The sequence below is a fragment of the Ornithorhynchus anatinus genome, chromosome X1 (genome assembly GCF_004115215.2).
Source record: "Ornithorhynchus anatinus isolate Pmale09 chromosome X1, mOrnAna1.pri.v4, whole genome shotgun sequence".
Lineage (NCBI taxonomy): Eukaryota > Metazoa > Chordata > Mammalia > Monotremata > Ornithorhynchidae > Ornithorhynchus > Ornithorhynchus anatinus.
This window is the reverse complement of record NC_041749.1, coordinates 51,537,077-51,547,807: the sequence shown is the minus strand read 5'-3', so window position 1 is coordinate 51,547,807 and position 10,731 is coordinate 51,537,077.

The window sequence follows — 10,731 nt, the reverse complement described above, 5'->3', positions numbered from 1 at the left end:
GAGGCAGAGAAGGGCTGGACTAAAGCCTTGGTCGTCAATGGAAGCGTCTCGCTTCCTATCCCTTCTGCGCTCGGCTTCCCCCCCAGCCCCCCTTCCCTGCTGCTCTTTCTCTCCCTTCTCTTCCCCCCTTCCTCCTCCTCCCCCCCCCCCCCCCCCCCCCCCGCCACCCCACCACTTTCTCCGGTCCTGAAACTAAGCCAGCAAGGCTGAGGGAGGAGGTTTTTTGGCTTCGGCTCTGCTTACTCTTTCTCTGAGGCATAGCAGTAAAGATCATGTGAAGCAGAGGCTAGTAAAAATACCTTGGGGATATTTTGAGGAATGGAAATCTTGAAAGGATCTGCAGAGAGAGTTTGGTATGTGGAGAATAGGGAGTGGGTTTTGAAAACCTCCATTAAAGGGCAATTTGAAACACTGGAAGTGAATGCACTGGCTTTAAAATCTTGAATGAATCACGAGGAATCGGCCTCCCCATTTTACATCTCATCTTCTGTCTCATTAAATCGAGGATCCTTGGAAAGTGTTTTCTCATTTCTGAGACAGCTGACAGACAACATTATGTCCAAATAGAATGAATGAGCTATAGTGTATTGCACCTCGTGGGAGTTCGATAAATACCAGTACTACTGCTTAACTGATTGAAAAGGTTGGGCATGCTTTTAGATGCAGCAATCCTTCTTTATTAGACTGCTGATGAAGGAACCTAGCCAAAGTAAAGGATGTTGGTGTCTTTCACCTTTCTTCTTAGGTAACACATCCAGCACCTTGGGTGGTTTAAAATGACAGAATTACAGAAAAAACAATGTCGTCCTTCCCTGTTATTTCACTCATGGGTTACTTCATTCAGTCACGCTAACACTAATTTTCTTGTCCTTGCTTTTGGGTTTGGGTGGCCAATTTCAGAAAGCCTACAACACAGATGAGGTTCATTCAATAGTATTTATTTCATTCAATAGTATTTATTGAGTGCTTACTATGTGCAGAGCACTGTACTAAGCGCTTGGAATGTACAATTCGGCAACAGAGACAATCCCTGCCCAATGACGGGCTTACAGTCTAATCAAGGGCTTACAGTCTTGTAAGTGCTTACAATGTGCCAGTGTAGATAGAAGATAATCGGGTCCCACGTGGGGCTCACAATGCAAGTAAGAGAGAGAACAGGTACTGAAGCCCCATTTTGTAGATGAGGGCCCCAAGGAACAGAGAGGTTAAGTGACTTGTCCAAAGGTCCCCCGTCAGACAAGTGGCAGAATCGGGATTAGAACTCAGGTCCTCTGACTTCCCAGGACTGTGTTCTTTCCACTAGTCCATGCTGCTTCTCAGGTCATCAACTCATGAAGCCATTTGGGGTTTGGTTCTACAAGACCGATTCAAATCTGCACAGGACTGCACAGGACTTTTCAATGGCTCTCCCGCTTTTTTGTGAATACCAAGAATGTGAATGGCATCTTCTAGAACTATTTGGTTGTTCACTGAAGAATTATTCATTTCTGGGCTGGAAGGAGGGGAATCATAACATTTTGATGCCACAATGTCATGGGCTTCCAGGAGGGACTGAAAATGAGGCTCTTTGAGTATTCCGACCAATTCCATGACACTTTCATCCACATTTACCAGATTGTCTGAGACTGGAGACTGGAGTCAGGAATAGTAGAAGCAGCGTGGCTCAGTGGAAAGAGCATGGGCTTTGGAGTCAGGGCTCACGAGTTCGAATCCCAGCTCTGCCACTTGTCGGCTGTGTGACTGTGGGCAAGTCACTTAACTTCTCTGGGCCTCAGTTCCCTCATCTGTAAAATGGGGATCAAGACTGTGAGCCCCACGTGGGACAACCTGATTCCCCTATGTCTACCCCAGCGCTTAGAACAGTGCTCGGCACATAGTAAGCGCTTAACAAATACCAACATTAGTAGTAAGTAATAGTAATAATAGCATACAAGTGCATACAAGGTGAAATGTGCTGACTAGAAAAGGCTTCACAACAGTATGGACCATATGCTTTCCTGGTGATACTAGGTTGTGTTGGTGATTTCCCATGCTGGTGTCCATCCCTCCACCACCACCCCCAATCCTCTCCACAGCTCTCCACTGCTCCCACGCTTGCCCCCTGCTCCAAGTGCCCATGAATTCACCCTTCCTTCCATCCCTTACTGCCCCTTCCCTTTCACTAAGCCTGAAATCCATCTATAACCAGGCTCACTTCTAACACGTGGTCCTCCCTGGGGTTTACAGCCTGTGCCTCCTGGGACCTTCAAAACCTCTGTGATGGAACCAAACTAGGGCAGATCATGGGTTACGGGGGGCAGCGATGGCCACTCCCTGGCCTCTTTTCCCCCCTGGAAGGCTTATCTTATCACAGCAAGAGCAGAGGATGGACCCTAAGGCTGGCAAGCCATGATGACCTGGCATAACTTGGGAGAGATTAAAAAAAAAGATGATGTGGTCCCTGGCCCAGAGGGGGCTCATGATCTAGAAATGGGGAGAACTGACTCAGTACAAGAGTCATGATCAGTTCAACAAAAGCCGCAACAAACAACAAGACTAGCAGTATGTCTTTGTTGGGAGAAAATAGTGTCAGGTTCCTCACCTCCCCAATCAAGATGAAGGTCTAGTCCATGGAATAAACCTTCTGGATCTTGAATGAAAAAAAATCACAGCATCTAGATGGCCTCTTCCCCTTTTCTGGGACCCTGACTCCCGTCAGATGGGGGTAATAACAGTGATGATATTTGTTAAGCACTTATTATGTGCCAAGTACTGTTCTAACACTGGTGTAGATACAAGGTAATCAGGTTGTCCCACATGGGGCTCACAGTCTTAATTCCCATTTTCCAGATGAGGTAACTGAGGCACAGAGAAGTTAAGTGACTTGCCCGAAGTCACACAGCTGACAAGTGGCAGAGATGGGATTAGAATCCACGACGTCTGACTCCCAAGCCTGCACTCTTTCTACAAAGGCACACTGCGTGTTAAGGCTACCCCACTACACTACCCTCTTCCTTTTATTTCCTTCTAGTTCTAATGGGATACTCCATCAATTCATGTAATGGTAGTGACAGTGACAAAAATAACTGCTGCCATCTATACTACATGTGGGCCTAAATGGCCCCTGCAAGCCCAGCACTTTGAAGGCAGAGCTAAGTAGCTGCCATTGACCTATTTCCTGGCTTTGTAGTGTTCTTTCTGGACATTGGACAGATGACAGCCTTGTGGAGAAGCTCTCAAAGTCTCCTATTCTTGCAAATAGCCCCTTCCCCATCTACCCACTCACCCATCGCCTAGTAACAAAAACAAATGCTAAATTCCCACCTTTTTAATGCCTATGTCCTGGAGCTCGGGAAAAGTAAAACATTTGTGTGAACTGGCAAATTGGTTTGGTACTATAGAAATCTGAGTCTGAAACTAGTCCAGAAAATCAAAATCAATTTTGTTCAGTTTTGTGAACTTTTTTGATTCTTTAAGACAGATATTTGTTCCATTTTTTTTCCAGTTATTTGAGCTAGCTAATCAGGATAACAGATGTACAGAAAATCTGCTTTCCATTGCAAAGCTCTTTGGTGTTGTGGCAGTCTTGCCCAGGAATTACACTATGGATCACACAGAATTTCAGATGTGGTGCTTTTTTCAAGTGGGAATGGATAAATGTGCCCTTTATGGCAAGAGGGAAGAAGAAATGAAGTACTTTTTCTTTTTAAAGAAAAAGTAATCTCTAAAACCCTATTCCAAGGTTAGGTTAGTACAACCTGTACATCTTCATTTCCTCCTCAAGGAGAACAATGGGAGGAGGTAGAGTATGTCTCCTAAAGGTTCAGTATGAAAACCAGCCTGGAACAGTCTCTGGAGCCTGGTCTTCTGCAATAGCAGCAAGAAAGACTCGGTGACATTGCCTACAATCCCACTGAGAAATGGAAAGGAAAGGAGCAGAACAGTAAGGCGAAGAAGCAGAACTGTGACTTAGAAAACCCTCTTTGAATTCTTACAGGCCATAGGAGCCTCAGACAGTGTGAGACCTGGACTCTGTTCTGGGTTCTACTGTTGTGTGTCCCTTTGCTGGAATTCTTGCCTTCGTGGACCTCCATTCTCAGAATTATAAAATTGGGAAAATGTTCCCTGTTCCTGATTGCCTCATCAAGGTGTTCGAAGCCTGATGGGGTACAAAGTGAAAAGCTATGTGAGCTTTTTATTAAGCCTCATTAGGTCTAAACACTGGGGTAAGAACAGGATTTGAGTTCCCCCTAGACTGTGAGCTTCTTTTGGGCAGGAATGTGTCTGTTTGTTGTTAATTTTAATAATATTAATAATGATGGCACTTGTTAAGCCCTTACTGTGTGCCAAGCACTTTTCTAAGCTCCAGGTTAGATACAAGGTAATCAGGATGTCCCATGTGGGGCTCACAGTCTTAATCCCCATTTTACAGATGAGGTACCTGAGGCACAGAGAAGTTAAGTGACTTGCCCAAAGTCATACAGCTGACAAGTGGCAGAGGTGGGATCAGAACCCACGACCTCTGACTCCCAAGCCCATGCTCTTTCCACTAAGCCATGCTGCTTCTCAGTGTTTTGCATACAAGTAAGCGTTCAATAAATATAATTGAGTGAGTGAATGAATGAATGAATAATCAGATCAGATAGATTATATACTCACATATCTTTCCACTACTTAAAAACCTTCATTGGTTACCCATTCCACTCCACAACAAACTGAAATCCCATTGGTTTTAAGGCACTCCATCAGTCCACTCCTTCCTGCCTACCCACTCTCTTGTCCAACTATTCCCCAGTTCACACTCTCTGTTCCTCCCAAGCTCACCCTTTTACTATGCCTCCTTCTCCACTCTCCCTTCTCCAACCCCTGATTTACACTCTTCCTCCTGCCTGGAATTTCCTTCCTCTTCAAATCCACCAGACCTCAGCTCCCTACATCTTCAAAGCCCTTCTGAAATCCCACCTCCCCAGAAAAGTTTTTCAATCAATCAATTATATTTATTGAGTCCTTACCATGTGCAGGGCACTATACTAAGTGCTTGGGAGAGCACAACATAGCAGAGTTGGTAGGCACGTTCCCTGCCCAGAAAGAGCTTACAGTCTAAAGAGGGATACAGACACTAATATAAAGAAATAAATTGCAGATATGTACCTAAGTGCTGTGGGGAAGAGGGAGTGGTGAATAAAGAGAAGCAGAGAAGCAGCGTGGCTTGGGGAGAAAAGCACGGGCTTGAAAGTCAGAGGTCGCAGGTTCTAATCCTACCTTCGCCCCTTGTTAGCTGTGTGACTTTGGGCAAGTCACTTAACTTCTCTGTGCCTCAGTTATCTCATCTGTAAAATGGGGATTAAGACTGTGAGCCCCATGTGGGACAACTTGATTACCTTGTATCTACCCCAGCGCTTAGAACGGTGCTTGGCACATAATAAGTGCTTAACAAATACCAGCATTATTATTATTATTAAAAGGTGCTAATCCAAGTGCAAGGTTGACGCAGAAGAGAGTGGAAGAGGAAATGAGGGCCTAGTCAGAGAGGGCCTCTTGGAGGAGATGTAGATGGTGGTGGTGGGCTTCTTGGAGATGGGAAGAGTGATTGCTTGTAAGATATGAAGAGGGAGGGCATTCCAGGCCAGAGGCAGGACGTGGGTGAAGTGTTGGAGGCGAGATAGACAAGATCGAGATACAGTGAGTAAGTTGGCATAAGAGGATTGAAGTGTGTGAGCTGGATTATAGCAGGAAATCAGGGAGGTAAGGAAGGAGAGGGCAAGGTGACTGCGTGCGTCAAAGTCGATCGTGAGGAGTTTCTGTTTCTGTTTCCCCAACTACTTTTTCTTCTACTCTGGTTACATCCTTCCAATCATCATCTCGGATCTTTTGCACCCCCCCCCAGGGCTTTTGCATGCACCATATCCTCTAGCATTTCTGAACATATCAATTTACATATTCTGCTATTTAAGCACTACTTCCTCCTATCTATAAGTTATCCTGTGTCTGTCTCCTTCAGTAGACTGTAAGCTTCTTATGACCAGAGACTGTGTCTCTCACAACTATTGTATTCTCCCAAGTGTTTAGTACAGTGCTCTGCACAGAGTAAGTACTCTCCAAATACTATTGATTGATTGATTGATTGGTTGAGTCAGAATGATATGGGAACTTCAGGCTCTGTGGTACAAGCAGCACGGAGGTATGGAGAAGCAGCGTGGCTCAGTGGAAAGAGCACAGGCTGGGAGTCAGAGGATGTGGGTTCTAATCCTGGCACTGCCACTTGTCTGTGTGACCTTGGGCAAGCCTCTTAACTTCTCTTTGCCTCAGTTACTTAATTTGTAAAATGGAGATAAAGACTGTGAGCCCCACTTGGGATAACCTGATTACAATATATCTACCCCAGCGCTTAGAACAGTGCTTGGCACATAGTAAGTGGCTTAACAAATACCATTATTATTATTATTATTATTACAAGCACCTGCTCATCCTCCTCTAGAGAAAAGACTGCACAAAAAACACCATAAAATAGTGGTATATTCATGCAATCCCTGATTATGGACAGTTTCTTCCTTTTTTAATAATTGTTTGCCCTTTGGGGGTTTGAACAGCTCAGGGACCAACAAGGCACCGAGGTTGTAAGCTCCTTGTGGGCAGGGATCATGTCTACCAACTCTACTGAGAAGCTGCGTGATCTCATGGAAAGAGCTTGGGCCTGGGAATCAGAGGACCTGGGTACTAAATCCAGCTCTGCCCCTTGTCTGCTGTGTGACCCTGGACAAGTCACTTACCTTCTCTGTTCTTCAGTTTCTTCATCTGCAAAATGGGGATTCAATACCTGTTCTCCCTCTGACTTAAACCGTGAGCCCCATCTGGGTCCTGATTATCTTGTATCTACCCCAGTGCCTAGTATAGTGCTTGACACATAGAAAGTGCTTAACAAATACCACAATTATTATTCATTCATTCATTCAATCATATTTATTTAGTGCTTACTGTGTGTACAACACTGTACTAAGTCGTGGGAGAGTACAATAATAATAATGACATTCCCTGCCCACAGCAAACTTACAGTCTGGGTGGGGGGCGGGAGGGGAGACAGACATCAATACAAATAAATAAAATGACAGATATGTACATAAGTGCTGTGGGACTGGGAGGGGGGAAGAGCCAAGAGAGCAAGTCAAGGCAACACAGAAGGGAGTGGGAGATGAGGAAAAGTGGGGCTTAGTCTGGGAAGGCCTTTTGGAGGACATGTGTCTTCAATAAGGCTTTGAAGGGGGGTACAGTCATTATCTGTTGTATTTGAGGAGGGGGTATTTGAGGAGGGAGGACCTTCCAGGCCAGAGGCAGGACGTGGGCTAGGGGTCGACGGCGAGACCAAGGGACAGTGAGAAGGTTAGCACGAGTGGAGCGAAGCGTGTGGGCTGGGTTGTAGAAGGGGAGAAGAGAGGCAAGGTAGAAGGGGGCAAGGTGGTGGAGTCCTTTAAAGCCAATGGTGAGGAGTTTTTGTTTGATGCAGAGGTGGATGGGCAACCACTGGAGTTTTTTGATTACTCATTATTATTATTATTTGATTATTTTATTGTATTCTCCCATGTGCTTAGGGCAGGGAATGTGTCTACCAACTCTATTGAGAAGGAGTGTAGTCTAGTGGATCAAACACTGACCTGGGAGTCAAAGGGACCTGGGTTCTAATCCTGGCTCTGCCACTTGTCAGGTACTTGACCCTGGGCAAGTCACTTAACTTCTTTGTCCCTCAGTTGCCTCATCTGTAAAATGAGGATTAAGATTGTCCCCCGATTAGACTGTAAGCCCGTCAAATGGCAGGGACTGTCTCTATCTGTTGCCGACTTGTTCATTTCAAGTGCTTAGTACAGTGCTCTGCACATAGTAAGCGCTCAATAAATACTATTGAATGAATGAATTGTGAGCCCCATATGGGGCATGGACTATGTCCAACCTGATTAGCTTGTATCTACCCCAGAGTTTAGTACAGAGCCTGGCACCTAGTGATCACTTAAGAAATATAATAAAAAAGTAAGTGGTCAATAAATACTATTGATTGATGGATTGATTGATGTGTAATAGTAGTGCCCGACCTTCTTCATGGCTCTGAAAGTTGGATTTATCATAGATCTCCCACTCAGCTTTTTAAAATGGTTTCTTTAGAGCTGTTTATATGAAATACTCAGCATTCAATAGCAAGACAGGTCAGATTATAGATAACAAAGCTTTGAAATGCAGTTTGTCTACTGGCATCAAAGCAATGCTCATTATTCCTTAAGCATTTAGGAACTCAACTCACCCTCTCTTCCCACCGCACTTATGTACACATCTTTGGATTCTCATTTCCTCTACCTGTCATTTATTTTAGTGTCTGTCTCCCCTGCAAGACTTTAAGCTCTTTTTCTCCCCTGCAAGACTTTAACCTCTTTTCTGACAGGATATTATCTACTAACTCTATGGTGCTCTCCCATACACTTAGTACAGTGCTTTGCAAGGAGTAAGCACTCAGTAAATAGCATTGATGGATTATCTGATTGAACCCAGCTTTACTGACCAGAACACATGAGGAGAATGGATGATAGGAAGATGCCAAAGCATCTTGGGATCCTACTGCTTTAGTGATGATGTGACTATCAACTGTATTGTGCTCTCCCAAGCCCTTAGTATAGTGTGCTCACAAAGAAAGTGCCTAATATATTCTAATGATTGATTGATGGATGACGATGGAGTCTCCCATCAGGAATGTCAGATGAGTCTCGGTCCTGAAACTTCACGCTGCTGGTCCTGGTCCTGGTCCTGAAGGAATCCGATTCTAGTGCTAGTGATTTGTGCAGCAGCACTCCCACTCTCTCTTCCCTGTCACTGAACTCCTATTTCAGTAGGATTGAATGACTAGGATGGCACAAGGAGAAAAGAAACCCTTTGAGGATACTGTGAAGCCCAACCTCAGACAAAATGGCAGAGCTATAGACTGCTGGGAGGAGACTGCAGTGAATAGTTGGTGTATGGCAGTCAGAATTAGTGTGGCTGTCCTCCAACAGAGGCTTGGAGAAGATGGTAAGAGATGTGATCTCCACAAGGAGGGAAAGGAGGAGGGTCAAGGGTTATAGGATAATTCCCTCCCAACTCTGCTATTTAGCCAGCATCTCTGTTAACAGAATGCCCCAACAGTATGCAGTGTACCCCATTTGGAGGTCAGGCTAGGGGTGACTGGCAGTGATTCTGCTGCCTACACATTGGCACTGCATAACATTAGAGGCATGAATTCTCTGTAGGCACCCCACTTAGCGGACTCATAAATTTGCAATGAGTTCCCAAGGATTTTTTTTATGATATTTGTTAAGCACTCATTATGTGCCAGGCACTATTCTAAGCTCTGGAGTAGATACAAAGTAATAGGGTTGGACAAGTCCCTGTCCCCAATGGGGCTCACACTTTTAATTCCCATTTTACAAATGGGTAACGGAGGTACAGAGAAGTGAAGTGACTTGCCCAAGGTCACACAGCAGACTTGTGGCAGAGTCAGGATTAGAACCCAGGTCCTTCTGACCCCCAGGCCCATGCTCTATCCACTAGGCCATATTCATAAGTATGTGCTTATGGGGGAAGCCTGGAGACAGATTCCCTGAACCGCATCAAATGGGCACACTCAATTTTGCCGTAACAGATATTTTCACTACCCACTTGGGTTAGAATACTATTTGGGAATTAGGGAACACTTACCTGACAACATAAGGTCCAGTGTTGGAAAAAATAGTGCATGCACATGTGCACTGAACCCAATAAGTACCGCAATGCAAGTTTTCCTTAACACAAGGTTTTGCAAGAGCACGAGCACTATATTCAGGTCTGGTTTCAAGCATTCAGCTGCCCTGAGGCAGGGCCAAAGCAGCCACTTCCCTACATTGCAAGTGACATCATCACCAGGCACTGTGGACACACACAACATAACATAAGGATGTCACTGGGAAGGTCATTCTAGCTAGGTCTTCCCCTATCTGCTGAAGTTCCTGGGACCCTTCTAAAAGAGCTCTAACATTAAAAAAAATAGAGAGAAGAAACCATCCATTTACTGGGCTTGCAATCTTTGGGTAGCCCCAGGAACAGATAAAGGTTCAGGAAGGCATTTTATTTGCTGGTCTGCTCCTTTCAAAAGAAAATTCATAAACATGGGTGTCCAACTATTTGCTACAGGGATTAGCTGATCTAAACTGATCTGCATAAGGTGCCCACGATTATCTGTGGGCTTCAATTGGAACAGGGTCAATCAGAGAGGAGATTAAAGAAAAGGTGAGTGGGTGAGCTAGAAAGGAGAAGATCAACCATGTTATAAGACAGAGGAGGACATGTATTCAGAGAAACTGGACCCACGGCAAGTTCTGCCTCCCTCCAAAAATCCTGTAGGAAGAGCCAGAGAGTGGTCTGGGAATCAATCCATCGATGGTGTTTACTGAGCGCTTACTGTGTGCAGAGCACAGTCTACATGGGGAGACAGACATTAAAAAATATTACAGGGAGGAGAAATAGAGTATAAGGACCTGGACAAGGGTGCCATGGGGCTGGGGCTGAGGTGGAGTTCAAGAGGAGGCTGGGATTGGAAGAGGCATTTCAGGTCATGGTAGACCCCAGGGGGAGCGTCTTCCAAGGAAGTAGCCCAGTCCAAAGGTAGGAATGTAGTTGGGACTTGACCCCTTAGTAAATGTATAAATTTAGGCCTGGGTTTATTTTACAACTGCTACCTAGATTAAGAAATGTTATTTACAA